Here is a 13,730-nt window from a genome sequence, read left to right as displayed (position 1 = left end):
GGCGGCCTTCGCTGCGCTATACTTGGTGCATCCTCCTGTTTCAGTTTGTCAACAGTTTTGTTTCTATGTGACATCCGGAATACGCGCTGTTTACAAATAACATAGATGTATACGGTTCACGTACTATCTTTTTTTTTCTCGGCATGGTCTGCGTCATCCTCGATGCTGCAGTTAACTAGGTGTCATTACAACTACCTTCTGTACATGGCACAACCCATACCGGATGCGATTGGAGGCCGAGGACATGAGAGCGCGACTTGTGCAACAAAAAGTACCAAGGACATACCAGAGAGCAGTGATGATAGCCTCGCATCTTACTCGCTTTCACATTTACACCACCATGAGTTGTTCAGAAAAAACTCTAAACGTCCGACAGCGAAACGTCGGACAGTGTCAACGGATGGCAGAAGAAAACAAACGGATTCATAATCAAAACTCTTCAGCGTGAATGGTACAACCAGAATCCAGCGAAAGGTCGAAGTAATGCAGGCCCATCAGGTGTACACAACGTAATGCAAAACCAAACGACATGGCAGCACCGCAGACGCAGTAGGCCATATATGAATATAAGCTTCTACAACGCGTTTTCCTTCCGGTGATCACGTACCGATTGTCTGGCATGGCAATTCAGTCGGGTCTCCATTGCTGCTCTCCCGCATGGCTCCGCTACACAGTGAATAGGCTCGCGGTCAGTATTCGTTCGTCGCGAAGTCCGTGGGAAATCGCGAGGCGCTATCTCAGCAGCCGTGGCGACAGATGGTGACGTACCGACAGCGGGCCTCTTATCGTAACGCAAGGCGAGGAAGGCGCAGCGCAGAGGAATCCCTATACGTGACAAAGATACGGCACGGCCTCCTCTGCTACCATCGCTCCGACACTCTGAACCTCGACCCGCGGGGCCGAGCAGAGTGACGCACTCCGTTGTGCATGCATGGGTACATACGCATGCGCATACTGTGGGTACATACGCGCCAGGGGGCAGCCTACACGCGTAGCATGCAAAAGCAGTGGGCTCGCCACAACTGTATAGCCCGTAGTGAGCGAGTGCAAAGGGAAGCTATAATATTATCGGTACTGTTTAATAATTACGCGTCCCGCTAAAATCGCGCTTTAAGCCAATCGAGAAACGGAAGCGGCACAAACTCGAAAAGTGGGAGACTATTTCGGAGCATCGCCTTGCTACATGCAGCTTTTCTGTTTCGACAAATCGCTGAAATGGCGACCGAGTTATCGATGTGAGACACGGGAAGAAAAGGGGCCAAGCACAGTGATGACGGGTGCGCCCGTCCCACCTCTCCCCGCGTTCTTGCGCGCAGCTCTGTCTATACTTTCGTAATTAACCAATTAGCCCAAATGAAAGTTTCATCGTTGCCCTTAACTTGTTCAACGGCGGGTGTATATATGGGGCAAAGGATAGCGATGTTTCTGATGAAATCAAAGATTGGCCCAAGCGTGCCGCGCTATTCTAGCCTAAACAAGACATGTGCGGCTACAGTTAATAAAAAAGAAGTATGCTTCGAGGGCAACTGCATAGGGTCCTGATGTGCTTTCAATGTCAATAAGCATTTGCGCAGCCCGCTTTGAGTCATTTAAACGTGTTTGATAACGTGTCTATCTTCTCTTCCGATGAGTTCAATCGTTGCTGTTCTTTCTGAGATAGAACCTTAGTACCACACCTCAAGTTAAGCCAGCGCTGTATTCAGTGTACAGCCAGCGCAATGGCATAGGAGCAGCAGGCGTGTCCAGCTAAGCGGCATGCTGACAGCTGCCTCACTCGGAACTTTCCGGGGGGACGAGACTCCGGTTACACCGTACTCGAGAAGCTACCGCCGAACGACGTATACGCTATCATGCATCCCATCGAGATGAGGTCGTTAGTGAAGCACAATCGAACAATTACCGTTTCTTGCGGCAGACGGAACTCGCTGTCCATAACCATTTCTTGGGGAATTCGTATACATAGTCATGCAGAAAGGGTAGAGCAGGTGGCTTTGGCGGTTGCGACGCAGCAACAGGGGGGCATCGACCGGGCATTTTGATCGGGCAATTGTTTAGTCCTGGCGCCTTTTCAATGGTCCCTGAGTCGTGTCACCACGGGTCTCAAAGTCCAGAGCCACGCATAAAACGCAACGAAATGAAACTCGAGGTCCACCTCTTGCAGCTTTAGCACTGCTCTGCAGAGAATCTCTCAGCGAACAACTCCAGCGAACACTGCGCGTGCAAGTAGTGTTTCAGAGCGGTGTTACAGCTACTGCGTTTCCTGCGTTCGTTGGCGAAAAACTTCAATGCTGGATAACGTTGTATAGCCTATCCGTGAAATGTATGCTGCCGAGTATGCAAGACATCCGCTGCGCGCGCGTGAGCAATAAATAAATAAATAAATAAATAAATAAATAAATAAAACATTCGCACGCGTGTCTACTCGACGAAACGAGAGTACCCGCGCCGTACGAGACGAGGGAGCGACGCACACCTCAGAAGCCGGCGGCCTTGCACGGTTGGCACAGTACCTATTCTAGGCAACGCGCCGCTGCATTCGGCTGGCGAAGAACGGGAACCGCACGATCTTTATCGTACGGTAGCGTATATGGTAGCGGCTCATATAACTTCGCCGACGTAGCCTGGCAACATATGTCGGCAGAATAAGCGTCTACTATAGCTCAATCGTACCTCACTCTCCAATATTTTTGTAGACGACATACCTCAATCACGCTCGTCGGTACGCACTCACGTTCCCACTCGTGCGAACCAACACTCACTAACGTTCATACGACGTTCACGGCGGCTCACTCACATGCATACTCACGTACGTGTACTTAGGCTCGACTACAGTACTCACGTTAATACTCACGTCCACTCAAATTCACCGTCACTGACTTTCGTTCACACTCGCGTTTACCGGCACTGCCCCGTTCGTACTCACGTTTACTCACTAGCTAACGCTGTGCCTGATGCCCGAGAAATGGGATGTATGTTGACCTATGCCTGGCACAGCTAAACGTGCGCGTGAATCTTTTAAAAATCGAATTCATATACTATAGTCGGTTGATTGTCTAAGGACTTCAGAGCTGTCTGCTTACTGTTCAAACGCCTTTGTCCTTTTCTACACGTAAAGCTTGCAGTCCATGGACAAAGTTTTGCCCATAGACAAAATGTGTTTACGCGCCTATTTCCTTCGACCTATTGTTGCCTATATGGAAGTTCGAGTTCGCAGGAACTCAGCAGCATTCCCATGTCGAGCAGACGTTCTAAAGCTGGATTTTCAGCTTTCAATATTTACACTGCGACAAAACCGGCGGTCCCTGCTCACTAGTGCCTCGTGAGGAGGAATCGTATACAAAGCGCCTCGGCAGTGTGGACTCGAGGCACGGCGAAAGCAAAGCACATGCGGATTGCGAGGAGGCTTCTGTTTGGCCCGAATGTTTCTCCGGTTTGTTGCTACGCCGTCGGCGGCATCAAAGGGGCCGTTCAATCTCGGGCGCGCATCGCGGCGCACGTCAGTTTGGAAGTTCGCTCGCGCTAACGAGCACGCGTCTGGCCCCGATGGAGTTCCAGTGCACTCCTGTTCGCGCGCTTGCCAACCGCAACGAAACAAGCGCAGCGCCGCAGCGGATCGCAAGTCACGTGACACAACACCTTACATTTCCAAGCCCGCCAGGACTTAGTTTTATCAACCGAGTTCATCATTCAAAATTCAAGGCGCTCTTGCTATCCTGGCGACATTGATTTGCTCTAAGCAGCGATTTCGGCGTATAGAATTTTCTTTGTTACACATATTTCAAGCCACCCCCTTCAATGAGAAAGAAGATAAAAAACCAATTCTGTGTGATGTGCCCGTGGTCTCTCTGTAGCAGCTTGCCTGCTTGTCCTAGAAACCATTTTCATAATTGCGCGCTTGTGATGATGAAGGGGCGTCTCGTACCATTGTTTTGATGTTGTTACTATGACAGCAATATAAACTATTGATAAAGTAAAGCGAGCCGTCCCATCGCTTACGTTGCCTCTTGGGTTCGCGACACGGCTATCTTCGTTCATCATGCTGCAACAACAACAACAACAACAACAACAACAACAACAACAACAATGTACAAAGATAGGGAGCAGAGCACAATGTCGTGCGTTCGATCCTCGCCGCGGAGGCTGGATTCTGAGATGAGGGAGGAATGCAAAAACGCTCGTGTATCACGCCCTGGCTGCACGTTAAAGAAACCGAGCTAGCGAAAGTTAACCTGGAAACATCCACTACGACATGCCTCAAAATCAGACCGAAGTTTTGGCAGGAAAATCCCCAGAACTCGATTTCGACGAACTGATTCCTGGCACGCAGAAAATCAGTCACTATATTTTGAGCCACATACATTTTCGTAAGAGTCATACTACTCTCTTGGTGAGTTCTTGCGACGTCTCCAGCGCCTACGCTTCTTTTGCCTAATTTATGCTTCGCGTCGACGGTCGAATGGTCGAAAACTGGAAACCGCCGGTAAAAAAAAAAAAAAGTGCGAACGAGTCCGCGATGGCGCCGCGGGTTGCGGCCTCGTGTTGGGTGGGAGCGGGCCTTTTCTCGCTTACACAATGGAGCAGGCACACCGCCGCTATCAGCGGCGTTCCACCGCGTTCACGTGCGAGATTGTGGCTCAACACGCTCTCGCGCCAAGGGCGCACGTGACGGAGCCGCGCGAGAACGCAGGCGGCTGGCGGATGACGATCTTACGGCCCGGGCGGGAACGCACTGCGTGATGCTATTCCCGGACGAACGGAATAAACATCGATTAAACCCGTGCCCGTAGCCGGTTCAAGGACGGTCACAAGATCAAGGGACAGAATCATCTCATATTCTTTCTGCTCCTTTTTCTGACTGTGTGTATAGGCAGAACGACCGTTGAAAAGCAAAAGCAAAAAAGACAAAAGGGAGGACCTTCAAGGCCATGGACGTTCGTTACGAAAGACGAAGTGTAAGATGCATCTTTTACATGCGACGATCCCCTAGAGTTAAAATTATCTTATCTCAAAATTCCTAACAATACTTTTTCTAATTTCTAAATTATATTCCTTTAACCCACCGCTATGCTACGCAAATTCAGCTTTTTTTGTTTTGTTTTAATGAACATCAAACCGCCTGCTTCTTGGCCAGTCCCGCTTAGTGGCCATGCGCCGGTATATGTGCCACTAAATCTGGGATCTACATCTGCATGCGACGACCGACTTCGTTGTGTCCGCCACAGGCTCTCATTATCCTTCCGATACTGACCAACCTATATACTCATCAACTTATAATTAATTTTTTTTAAGTTCAATGATACTCTAATTTTTTGTACTCGTAGTGCACGATTCTTGGCCAATCCTCAGAAGTGGGTATTTGCTACTGTACTACGACTACTAACTACGTTTATTTATTTATTTATTTATTTATTTATTTATTTATTTATTTATTTATTTATTTACTCACACGTAATACCTCACGATACATCTGAGGGACCAGTAGTAGTAATCATCTCTGAGCTGGTGCATATCTGAACTATTCAACGACACCTATTGACTTGCCGCTACGTCAGAAGTCTTACTCACGAAATAAATAAATTAATTAAAAAATAAATAAATACTACGCTCGGCGTAGTACAGCGTCTTCAGCAGTGTTAATAAAAGCATTGGTCTACCCGAAAATGGAAACACTTTAGGCACTTGTTTTACTCGCAAAGAAAGTGAAGCTGTCACTAAGGGGTGCTCGCTGGGCAAACTGACACGTAGTGTAAATGTGGTGAAACCAGCGAAACGACGAAAGTAGCACCTATAAGTATGCTACTGCCCTTGTTCGTTGGTTCCGCAACAGAAACAGCCGTCTTTCTGCAGTCAATTTGCAGCTAACTCCCACGTAAGGGGTTGCACAGAGAGAAATTTATCAGTGGTGATGAAGTAAAACCCATAAGTGTGCATCCCGGATATTGCGTTTTCACAGAGAAAGGCAAACCAATGGCACAGCTATCCTATCCCAAGGCCTGGGGTGTGGCAGAGATAGAGCCTGCACCACAGGCTGGATTAACCTCAACACGGAAATTATGCTGTGTAGCTAAATACAATGGGTTACAGCAATACAGCAAATGTAGCAGCGTCAATAACACAAAGAACACGTACACTTATAATTTTTGTCATCTACACTTAAGGACAATATACGTGCGATAGATCTACATCTAAGAGAAAGAGAGATAGGTAAAAAAGAAGGCAGGGATGTTAACCAGTCAAGAGCCCGGTTGGCTAACCGGACAAAGAACACGATATATATGAGGAGCCGATATACAGTGACAATATTCTGGAGCGAGAGGTTGCTCATGTTTAGCCATGCAAACCTAACTGAAAGATCAGCTTGAATATCAATATTCAGCGATGACGAACAGTATTTAATCTATTCACCCTTCGGCACTTCCAAGAAAATGAATTGCAATGAAGCAGGAATGACACAAGTTAGGACTGCAGATGCAGGCTTCTGCGAAATGCACATGTCTGAAACTCGCTATATTACAGCGTAGCTGTACATGGCTAGCCGATTCGTCCGTTTGTCTGTCTGTCGCCTGTACGCCGAAAACTCCTCCGGCACAACCGTATACGCATGCGCAAAAAAAAGAAAAAGAAAACACAGAGGCACGCGATTGGCTGGGCGAATAGTGACGTCGTTGCTTTGCGTCGCAGCCGAGCGCGCGCGCAGCAGTTTGTCTCCGCCTTCGAAATGTGTAGGCCACGCGTCATGCGTACTCCTGAGGAGCAGGAAGCTTTCGATCAGCAACGCCGCGAGCGGAATCGGGAACGAGCTCGTATGCGCCGTGCCGATGTTGCAGCTCGGGCACAATAACAGACTCGTGCAGCCGAGCGCAAGCAGCAAGTGCGTACTGAGGGTCCGGAAGCCTAGCAAGCCGTCCTTCAATGAACCGTCCGGATTAACCCAGTGATAAACACCGGTTCCACGTGTTTCAGCTTAACTGGGTAACCAGCTGTACGGAGTGCTTGGGCGGTGTCTTTTTTTTAATCGAATTCTAACGAAAAGGCAGTGACCCCATCTTGAAAGCAAGTGGAAAGTATAAGCTTTTACTGACAATCTGTGGCAGTGTGTGCAAGGCTTACTGCTCATAATATTGCGCCATTTAACGCGTCACGACTTCAGAGTACGGGCGAAGCTGGATTTTTTTGTTTATTCTTTATAAGCTATTCAGAACGCACTGTGGTATTCACGCGACGGACCTCGAAACGACAACGGGAGTGAGCCTATCAGCTGCGGCTGCCAAAATGAAAGAAAATAAAGACCGTGCTCCTAACTGCAAAAATGCAGCACGTTCAACGCGGCTCAATGCACGCACGTGGCAGTAAAGCCGTCTGCTCACCATTTTGTTTCAGCTTCGCCTTCATCCGCGCTGTTTCTTCATGTTGTATCATGCGAGGAGCCGGACTCCATGTTGCCAGTCGTTCAAGGACGGGCTACGCTGGGCTTGCGAACGGGTGACTGCAGGCAGGAAGAAGAAAACAGGGCAATGTCAGACACGGAACCAGAGCAGTCTACTCGTTATCTCGGCGACAGCGCAAATATCGTCAGTGGAAAGAACGCGACAGAAATTATAATCGGGGGCTGAATTCACGAAGCTTTTCGTTAGCAGGTGCTGTTGGTCGCTGGCCGGCCTCCTTCGATAACATTATATCAAGAATCGCGACTGATTAGAACCTTCTCGTATGCGAACAGTTGTAGCCGGAGAACTTTCCTTTCAATACAGATTACGGCCCGAGGTAATAGAGAAGAATCCGTGTGCTAGAGCTGTTCGTAAAGACAGGCACCCGTCAATTGCGATTGGAAATTTAATAGCAGGTGCATTAAATATTTATTTGCTTCAGAACCAGCAATAACATCAGTGTGGAATTTTATCGAAATTTAGTATATTTCAAGAGAAGGATTATGGAGAAATCTCAAAGTTGTGGTTGCATTTGTGACATCGTACAAAATTGTCTAATTTGTTCCATAGCTGGTGTTCTGAACGGTTGCCAGGGAAACGAAACGCTTACCGATTGCGAACGCCTCGGTTTATCAAGATTAAACTTCGTAGAACTAATTTTTTCTTTCAAGCATACTGAAAATTTTACAAAGTTGTAGATGCACTGTAGGTATACCATAGGATATTCACAATATGTAGCTTTAAAAACGCGCCATCAAGCTGTTAAAAAAAAAATGGAATTGTCCCTGCAAGGTCACTGCAAGCCACAAACTCCGTATTTCTGCCTTAAATATTGCACGTTTTTACGGGAGGAAATCTACACTTATAACAAGCTATTGAAAGTATCTTTCCGAATTCGGTGTATTGATTTCACAGCCGTACTGCAGCCCCACCTACAAAAGGGACGAGTAAAGGGAACACAATACACACGCTTTCCTGTGTTCTCTTTGTTCGTCCTTTTTGAAAATGGCGCTGTTGCAGCATGGATAATCAATATCTTGCCAAATTTGCAAGCCCAATAAGAATGAGCTCAAAGCGTTAACCGTAAGCAGTCGTGCATTGCGCGATTCCCCTTGCAAGTCCGGACCCTATTGAGATACACGCAACGTCCGAGTGAAGTCTTAAATGATCAACCTCACAGGATGTTAGCAGCATTTCTGGTTCAAGACACGTCTACATGGGGCTCACGGTAATACGGTAGCTGCAGTCGGAGTCGTTACAGTCCCTGCCATCTGCGTGCGCTCGGGTTAGCCCTCGCCGCGAATGATTGATACCTGGAAGGGCTGGTAAGAGTAACGCTATAGAAATGCTGGAATGAATCTTTCCAGCGTTTCTTCGCGAACTCGTGTATCGATGGTAGTGGGCGCTCGCGGCAGCACGCGTTGAGTCGTCAGCCTTGCTGTCCCAGCTCGACGGTGCGCCACGGCAACAGGACGTCGAGACGGACGCACGCTCACATCGCCGCGTCACCCAATGGGACGACGTGTGCGCGCCGGCGCCGTCGGAATGCTAATGGCAGACCGTCTCTACATACGTCCGTTCGTGTGTTTCGCGGTAACGGCTCAGCCGCTCTAATGTGCAGCCTTCAGCCAGCGACAGCGGCGCGGTCAGCGCCGGTAATAGGCTGGCCACTCGCCAGCCTGTCGCAACGGCGCACCTCGTGACCCCTTTGGTTTTTGTCGCCACGAGCAACTGGCCGCGGCGGTAGCGGCGTTCGTGCGTCGCATGAGGGACGGGTGCCCACTATCTCGCATCGCGCCGCGGGCGGCGAAGACCGCGACAGTGGCGTAACGCGCGCGCAGCGGATTCAGCTGCGACGGTATATATACGCCGTCCGTTATGCGCGCATTCTATTTCCGGGTTCTCGGGAACGACGAAGGCTGCGCAAACGCGCACACCGGTTTCGCTGGCGGCGGCGGCGGCGTGCAGCCCGTGCAGAAAGTAGTCGGCCCACTGGGGGTGCGACCAGAGCTGCCGTCAAGTTGCTCAGTGGAGGGAGACAGAGCGGGGAGAATAGTCAACTGAAGGAACGCGGTAGGCTGACAGGATGAGCGTGCCTCAGGCCTGCTTCGCGCAGGTATATCGCCGGCCACAGCACCCGACTGATCGACGTGATGACAAAAGGCGTAACTACGGCTGCGGTCTATACCGCCAACGACGGAGAGAGAACAAGGCGCGGAAATGAAATTGAATAGGACTGCTGCCCGCTCCCCGCTCTGGATAGGGAGTGATAACTGTCCTGTGCACGATGGGCGCCAGGAGTGTTGTAAAAAAGCGCCAGTATACACGGCCCAGCGACACGACCACGTGCACTGTCCCTTACAAAGGTATACCTGATGGTATTCCAATGACGTCTGGTTAATGTTCCGGACATTCTAAAGAATTTTACACCGAATTCACATTCGGTGTATGCTTTTTGTATAAGTGGTCATCCACGCATCATCCGCGAAGAATCCAGATGCACGGTTGACAGCGCGCTGGCCTCATTCATTTGTATTCACTGCGGTATCCAGGCTCACTTGGATACCCGGACGAACGAGTATCCTTCCTTTATTCATAGGCACCCAAAGCGTACTAACTGCCAGCAAAGCACTTACAACCACGTATTCAGTAAAAGAGCCGCGCGCTGTTCCGAGGGGGTTCGTTGCCGGACACGTAACTCTGTCTCTCTCTACTCCGATTCGCCGTCATTTTGGGCTCGTTTCTATTCCCGCGTGAACACACACACGCGCGACTGATTCACAGCGTGGGCCACACATATTAGCATTCGCTCCGTTGCATTTGTCTCCTTCCCTGCGTTCGCTCTCATATATTTTTATTTTTTTGTCCTCATCTCTCTCGCCTTTTCTCAGTCGCAGCATTTGCCGCCCCGGCGTCAAGCCGTTCGCGCCGCGTGGGCGACCGGAAATGCCGGCACTGCTCACGCTACTACTCCACCTCCTTCCCCTCGGCTCTCAGTGTGGCGGCAGCAGCAGCCTCGTCGGGTGAATAGCACGACAGGGCGGTTGCAACGGCTGCGGCAACGGCGCTGCAACGAGCGCACTACGGCGGAAACTTTCGAGAAACAGCCCCCTTGTGCGGGCAGAGAAGGAAGGCCCGGTGAAAACCGAAGGAACAGCGCGGAAAGAAATATATACGCTTGCTGCAAAGACGTGTGAAAAGCAAGCGGAAAAGGAGAAAGAGATAACGTAACGCGCGTTTACGACTGAGCACGAAAGAGTAGAGAGTTTTAGTATTGGGGACGCAAGGCATTGGGGCCCCAAGCGCTTGGGTGCGTTTGCGTTTGCGTACGCAAGCAGAAACGTGTTATAGGTTAGCGGCCCCAAACGCAAACCGCAATGAGGTCGCATGCGCTCGCAGCACCACCAACGTCTGATCGTTGCTGCGTTATCATGTTATAAATGATGAAATGAAGCATATGAAGTAAAGTACATTAAACTCTTTTTATTAGAAGCAGTTAATAGAGAGGCATACAGCGTCCGGTAATCGGGTAAACGCAGGCTGGGGCGTTGGGGCGGAGCCATGAACTAGAGTGACCTGCATGGTGCTGCCACCTGGTGGCGCAAAGCTCAAACAGACAAAAACAGCTAATATTGCAGTAACCAAGTGTCTTTTACTTTGCTGCGGGTATACATTTTTGGCAGCAACACAATTACGCCAGTGCCGAAAATTTACACCAGCAGCGAAGTAGAATAGACTTGGTTACAGCAATATTAGCTCATTTTGTCGATTTGAGCTTTGCGCCGCCAGGTGGGTGCACCATGCAAGATGCTCCCGTTTATGGCTCGGCCCCAACACCCCAACTGCGTTTATCCGAAAACCAGACACCCTAAACCTCTCTGATACATATAAAAACGACGTCTGTCGACACTTGGCGAAAGATTTATTAGATTATCTACCCGCTAGCTACTCGTAAGTTCTCCTACACCGCAAGAGTCACGTGGGTAACGTGACCTCTTAGGGGCAGCGATGTTTTCGGCCGCTCCAACAACCCAAGGACGCAAGTAGACGTAGCGGTCTGCGCATGCGCAGTAACGTCGCCCCTAGTTCTTGCGTACGCAAGCCGCTTGCGTCCCCAACACTAAAACTCCCTAGTAACGGCCATGTACGCTTCGCACGCGCCTAGCTGTCGAGTCGAAAGGAGTACCTCAATGCGCGCGGCACCTTCTTTTTTGAGAACGAGTATAGGAAAAGACGGCGCTCACAAACGCGTCCCGCGAGGAACGGCAACTTGGGAAATTATGTTTCATGACTTAGAGCGTCCCCCACACCACCGTTCCGTGCAAGGTACAGCGTACGTACACCGTCTCTGAGGTTTTCCCTCTTGTCATTGCAAGGCCGCATGAAAGTACACGGTGGTGCTCATCGGACTATACGTGTAACGCCGACGTTTAATAACACGTCCGCGCTAACGATGCTACCGTCTTCGTTGCCTTCTTCACTGCTGAAGCAGTTCCGTAACACATGTAACAGAGGGTCGGAGAACAAAATAATACAAGGCCTCGCGTCACTCAACGCGAATTTTGCGTCTCCTTTTCCTCCGTGCGGCCCAGCGTTATCGCTGTTTCCCACATACAAAATCGACTTGACTAGCCGGCCGGGCCAGACAAGTAACCCAACTAGCGACGCTTCTTCCATTACCGCAGCCACCTCATTCAGTCCCTAAATCGTTTGCTTAAGCCTGGAGGAGACGCTGCACCAACGGCGAAGAGTCACTGCACACGTCAAGACACTTACCAGAATGGTTAACAATGTGAAATCCTGACTTCCTCTAACGCAAGGCGAATTGTGGCACGCACTAAGACACACATCACTCCGTGGCTGCAGAGTGACAAGGTTCGATCAGAATTCTATATCTTCAGATTTATTTTACGCTGACCGTTCACTTAAATTTAAAATTATGTCCACATTGGATACGAGCAGAACCTTTGAAACGCTGGTTCACCATCTGTGGATCGGTACCGTGTATACAAAACACTTTCTGCAAAGAAATTTCAAGAGTTGGTAGTTCCCAAAGCACTTGTGGCCACGTGGATGAGCACATACACCTACTGCTAGATTGTCAGCGACACGACACACAGAGACAACGTTTAACACGTTACTTAATGGCATTGGACCGCAGGCCCTTCAGCCTCGGGAAGATCTTAGGTCCATGGCCAATATATTCATTCATTGCAAGACGAGGGCTACTGGCGCTCTAAAGATTTATAGACGCGAGCGATTGAGTAGAGTATTTATCTGTGATAAGCTCACTCTATGTGTTTAATTTGACCCGATTTTGGTTCATTCAACGCCTTGATTCCTTGGTGTAAGCCTAATACGTGTTTTCTTTTGTGCCCTGACTTTATTGTAGTTATGTGAACAGACTTTGTGTTGACTTTAGTGTACTTATGTGGCTAGGCTTTGTGTTGCTGTGTTTCTGAGTTGACTTTCAGCTTTAATGTAGAATTACTGCACTTATATAGGTGGACTTTGTGTTACTTTGGTTCGGAGTTGACTTTCAGTTTTAGTCTTCTCAGGTGATTTCTTTTTGATTACCTGTGGGCTTTATTAGTTGCGCATCTCTATGCGAAAAGGAGTAGCCGGTGCCAATTAAGGACACCAACATGTTCTAATCACCATATAATAACTAAAAAAAATAGATTGTTCGTAAAGGCGAGAAAATCTTGATAGCGAGTGAGGGGACGCCGATGGTGCCTACCAATGGTAATAGCGCTTCTTGCAGAACGAAAAGCTTTCCCAATCCGGCTCCTGATTCCCTTGTGCGAGGTGTTGCTAAATCAGTGAAAACCCTCATTGTCTTTGGATGGCAGCGGGAAAGCAGTGAAGATCTTTTGCCACCTCACGTTCGGCCTTGGGCCGCGGCATTCTCGAAGGTGACCCGACAGTAACAAAGGCGCGCAGGACTTTTCAGACTTGCATAGCGCTGGGTTGTGTTTCTTGCAGCCTCGGACTGCTGCACTCCGAATGTGGGGCGCGTTGACAAAGCTTCTTGTTCTCCGGCACTGCTTGACACTCGTCCGCGGCCTGAATTAATCGTGTTTTCACTCTACCATGCGGAGTGCTAAGTGAATCGCTTCTTCAAGGCGTATGACTAACTGTTTACTTCGGATATCGTTAATGTAGCCAGAACATAAGAGGAGACTTGTATTCATATATAATGAAGCCTTGTAATAAAGCATTTCTTGCATCCCTGCATTACAAGAACGACAGCGAGAGACGCTATATACGTTTATAATGATAAAGTATTCCTTCAAAACTCTT

General features: G+C 49.1%; 1 long non-coding RNA gene across 1 annotated transcript in view; it reads right to left on the bottom strand.

The window, feature by feature from the left end:
* Window positions 1-13,730, bottom strand: part of LOC135898403 (uncharacterized) — an 85,115-nt gene that overhangs the window by 57,318 nt on the left and 14,067 nt on the right. The window contains exon 2 of the long non-coding RNA XR_010563321.1: window positions 7,368-7,486. This is a non-coding gene — a long non-coding RNA (uncharacterized lncRNA). The remainder of the gene's footprint in view (window positions 1-7,367; window positions 7,487-13,730) is intronic.

This window comes from Dermacentor albipictus, chromosome 4, assembly GCF_038994185.2.
Source record: "Dermacentor albipictus isolate Rhodes 1998 colony chromosome 4, USDA_Dalb.pri_finalv2, whole genome shotgun sequence".
In the NCBI taxonomy this organism is placed as follows: Eukaryota; Metazoa; Arthropoda; class Arachnida; order Ixodida; family Ixodidae; genus Dermacentor; species Dermacentor albipictus.
The sequence above is the reverse complement of the archived record's forward strand: the minus strand, read 5'-3'. Positions and strand labels throughout refer to the sequence as shown.